The sequence below is a fragment of the Mirounga angustirostris genome, unplaced genomic scaffold (assembly GCF_029215605.1).
Source record: "Mirounga angustirostris isolate CCGP_5_RB_7025 unplaced genomic scaffold, mMirAng1.0.hap1 SCAF_3, whole genome shotgun sequence".
Classification (NCBI taxonomy): Eukaryota; Metazoa; Chordata; class Mammalia; order Carnivora; family Phocidae; genus Mirounga; species Mirounga angustirostris.
The window spans coordinates 174,071,849-174,076,611 of NW_026991711.1; positions in this window are offsets into that span (position 1 = coordinate 174,071,849).

Consider the following 4,763-nt stretch of genomic DNA (forward strand, 5'->3'; position numbering starts at 1 on the left):
TCTCCATAGAGGGTGGTGCTGAGCACATAGATGATATTTCATAAATATTTATAGATTACTCCAGGGGTTGGCAAACTTTTGCTGTAAAGGCCAGATCATAAATATTTTAGTCTTTGAGGGCCATACAGTCTCTCTCACCGCTACTCCTCTGTTGTAGCAAAAAGCAACCTAAATAACATGTAACAAGTGGACATAGGTGTATTTCAATAAAACTTTGTTTATGGACACAAGTTTTATATAACTTATAAAACTTTATTTATGGACATATAACTTTACATGTCACAGAATATTGTTCTTCTTTTGATTTTTTTCCAACCAATTAAAAATGTAAAAACCATTCTTCGCTGGGGCCGTGCACCTACAGACAATGGGCTGGGTGTAGTCGATGACCCATCTTGGGCCAGCACCTGGCTTGCAGGGTCCTCATTTTTTGCTTCTGCCTTTTTCCCTGGTTTTATTTCCTTTCTTCCTTATTTCCTGATTCATTCTCTTTTCCTTGTTTTGGCTTTCCTTCATCTCCCTGTGGGGTACCCTATACCTGCCCTTCTTCCTGATCTTTCTTTTCTCCCTTTCTTCAAACATGACAGCCGCTTTCTTCTCTTAGTTTACCTAAGCACTGTCACCTTAGGGGGAAGGATTTCCTGAAACACTGATTCAGTAACAGGAAAAAAAAAAAAAAGATGGGATTGAAATAATATTTAAAACATGGAGCTCTAAAATTATTATATTATGACCTCCCCTTCTCCTTCTTCTCCTCATTTTTATGCTTCTCCATACACTGAGTGCAAGGGTGAAGAGGGAATAAAAGTGACTTATATGTACGTATTGACAGAAGTGTCATTACTAATATGTGCAAGTATGTGGGTGGGTAATGGTTATTCTAGTTGTGCTATTTATTTTTCATTAACCTATAATAATTGGCCCTCTCAGCTATTTATTCTTTCACCCCTTTCTGCAAATTCAGACACCTATTTGAGAAAATTATCTTGACTCACTAACAATTTTGCCTTTGCTGAAACTAAGGTTTTTTTTTTTATTTCCAACCACTCCAATTCATTGCTTCTAATTTTAAAGATGGTCTTGTTCAAGTCTTTTTTTTTTTATTTTTACAACACTTTCATAAACAATTTGCCTCAAATCTACCAGGTTTGAGCAATAGCCTTAAAATTCAGTTACCAGGGCAATTTTAGAAAGTACAGACGCTACAAAGACAAAAACAAACAAAATAACCTCCACAAAAAACCTTCCTTTGGTTCTTGTCCACAAATGTTCAGAGCATTCGTAAACAACACTGTTAAAAACAACACCATTTCATCACTTTTTTCCTAAAACAAAAGCAGCATATTTTCCTTTCTTGCCTTTTCTCTTTTTTTTTTCCTTAAAGATTTTATTTATTTGACAGAGAGTGAGAGATAGTGAGAGCAGGAACACAAGCAGGGGGAGTGGGAGAGGGAGAAGCAGGCTTTCCGCGGAGCAGGGAGCCCGATGTGGGGCTGGATCCCAGGACCCTGGGATCATGACCTGAGCCGAAGGCAGACGCTTAACGACTGAGCCACCCAGGGGCCTCGACTTTTCTCTCTTTCTTTACAAAATTACCAACTTAACAAATATGATCGAATTTTACTCTTCTCGGCAGTTGTGCAGAATTTTGCCCATAAATCTAAGATGCTTTTGCCTTTCTTCATTTTTTTCAGCTGCCGTGATTAGGTGTTAGAATCAACAGCCTTCCTTCTTTGATAGAATTCTTTTCTTCCACTAAGTAATATCCTCTGAATTAAGGGTAGGGCAGTCAGTTTCTTCAGCTGTATTTATCACTGTGTTAGTCACAGAAATCCATCTTTTTAAAGATATTCCATGATTTTCTCCCTTAATTCAGAATATTTGATAGAATGTGATATACCACAATTAGCAAAATCTAGACCAAAGCAAAATATTTACAAGAGGTATGAAAGCTTCATAATCATCTCATCCTCAAATGCACACACAGTATGATTTGAAGTATTATTACAGCTCTTATCCTCTTTGGGAAGATACTGTTAATTCACTGAATCTCACCAAACCATCTCAATCACATGAAATGCCAAAAAAATGTTGGCCATGATCAAATCTGATTTGTTACCTACAAATTCAAGATAGAATGATTATCCTTTGGTTGCATAGCTTTTTTTTTTTTTTTGCATTGAAAACAAATCACATTCATTAACTTGATAATATTTATAATATCCCAAATGTATGAGGAAAATACTAACATCAGTATTTTCATACAAGAAAGCACAGGCATCTAGCAATAGCATTATGTAATATAATTTACATAGTATTATAAAGCTAATCATAATTGTTAAAATTTAATCCATATACTCTTTATATTTCCCCCTTAGTTCATTGCAAAAATACTTCTAAAGACCACAGACATACAAAAAGATACTGTCTGTAATACACAAAACATTGCTAGTCATGTGTCCTGAAATCTACCATGTACTTAATATGGTGTTGCCAATGTAAGAGTAAGAGAAAAAGACTTAATCTTCTCTTTGAATCCAGAAAGGAGAAAGACAAGTACTTTCATGGGCATCCTCCAAGAAACAGAGGTTGAAAGGCAAGCCTCCCTAAAAATGGCATTGCTCTGTTTGGGTAAATTAAAAAAAATCTTCAAAGAAACTAGTAGACCTTTGTGGCTGATTGTGTTTTCCAAAGATTGCTGCACCAACATGTATCCCATTTCACAAGTTCTTCCCACAGAGTCGCGCTAAGCTTGGCTCCATTCAGAGGTTCGGTCTGTTCCCGAGCTTGAACCTGGATACGTCTTTCTAACTGCTGCAACCAATAGAATGTGATGGGTATGACACTGTATGATTTCCAAGCCTGGGCATGGAAGGAAATCCAACCTCTGCCTGGTTCTCTCTTTCTCTCTCAGGGCACCTGCCCTTTGTAATCAGCCATCATGTTGTAAGGAAGTCCAGGTCATATGAAGAGGCCACAGGTAGGTGTTCTGGCTTAAAGTCCTAGCTAATAACTTGGCTGACAGCATCATCCACGATTTATATAAATAAATGAGTCTTCAGATAATTCCAGCCCCTAGCCTTTGAGCCATGTTGGCTGCTAGCAAGTGGAATAGAGACGAACTATTCTTCAAGCTATCTAAATTTCAGATTTATGACCAAAATAGGTGTTGTCATTTTTTTAAGCCTCTAAATTTTGGAGTAATTTGAAGATTTTATTTATTTATTTTAAAGGGATAGAAATCGGGGTGAGGGACAGAAAGAGAGGGAGAGGGAGAATCTCCAGCAGAACCTGAGATCATGACCTGAGCTGAAACCAAGAGTCAAACACCTAACTGAATGAGCCACCCAGGCTCCCCTGGAGTAATTTAAAATGTAGCTATAGATAACTGTAACAGCCTTCAACAAGATAGTTATTTGATGTTGTAAAAATTACATTGCTCATGTAATTTGAGTTCCATTCCATCTCAGAACTAATGCTGAACCATAGCAACCCCTGGCATACTTCATATATCTCCCCTTTGAAGGAATATAGAATTCCCTTTTGGTGATTTCTTTGGAAACAGAAACAAGTGAGAGCACTTCAGAACAGGAAGTGGCCATAGAATTACTGCTTTTGGTTTTTGTGAGTCCTCAGAACTACAAAAAACATTTAACTGGTTTGCAGTAAATTGCTTCCATTAGCTCAGCTCTTAGAGGAAAATCTTCACAGCTAGCAATGTTATGATGCCACCCTTGTGTACCTATTAGGAAGCAAGAACGATTTGATCATACTTGATCTATCTCTGTAATTCTTGCAAAAATAATTTTGGGGGTGCAGATGAGTAAGCAATGTGTACAGAGAGCAGTAACTAAGTTATGTTCTTATTTATTGTGCAAGTCCTCAGGTAGGCTGGAAGCACATAGCAAGTTTAGAATTATTTCCCCATTTATAACTCAGTAGGGTAGCTCCTGTGGTTGACCATAGAGTCACAGAATGAGCTAGAGAAATCTGTCAAGATGTGTTGGCCAGCTCTTCAGATAAACACTTCAGTTAACTTAGAGGTCAACATCACCATTTCAGCTTGACTCTCCAATTTTGGCAGCTTGGCTAAGAGTCTTGTCCACAAAACCCTTAAACTTAATTGAGGTAAATTGTTTACAGCAATCTACAACAACTAGATGGTATGGCTGAAAATTTATTTCCAGGTGTTCTAATGATTCTATGTTAATAACATAGTTATTCCTATGATATGGTCCTGACTATTCCATATGAACTACTGAGCAGACCTACTCTTCATAGTATAGAATGTAATCTACCATTGTAACATCTAACTCGATTTCAGTTCACTAGGCAAAGCTTCAGGCTGAAGCTTTCACACAAGATACTCTGTGAAAGTGCCACAGAATGAAAGATGGCCAAGACAATGTAATAACCATCTAGAAGAAAAAGGCAGGGAGCAGAGTATTTAATAGTATGGACTCTTGAGCCAGTCTCTGGGTTCACGTTCTGTCTCTGACCCTGATTGTGTGATTCCAGGGCAGGTTCTAATTTTCTAGCATTAGAAAATTAATCTTTCTTTGCCTCTGTTCCTTCATTTCCAAAATGAAAACAATAACTTTGTAATGTTTAAAGGAGTTAGTCGATGTGCCGTGCATATAACAGTGCTTGGTATGCAGTAAGTGCTAAGTAAATGTTAACTATTAACTATTATGTTGTGAGTGAACAATTGAATGTCTTGAATTACTCAGGAATTACTCTTTCACAAATTATAAAGCATTTTA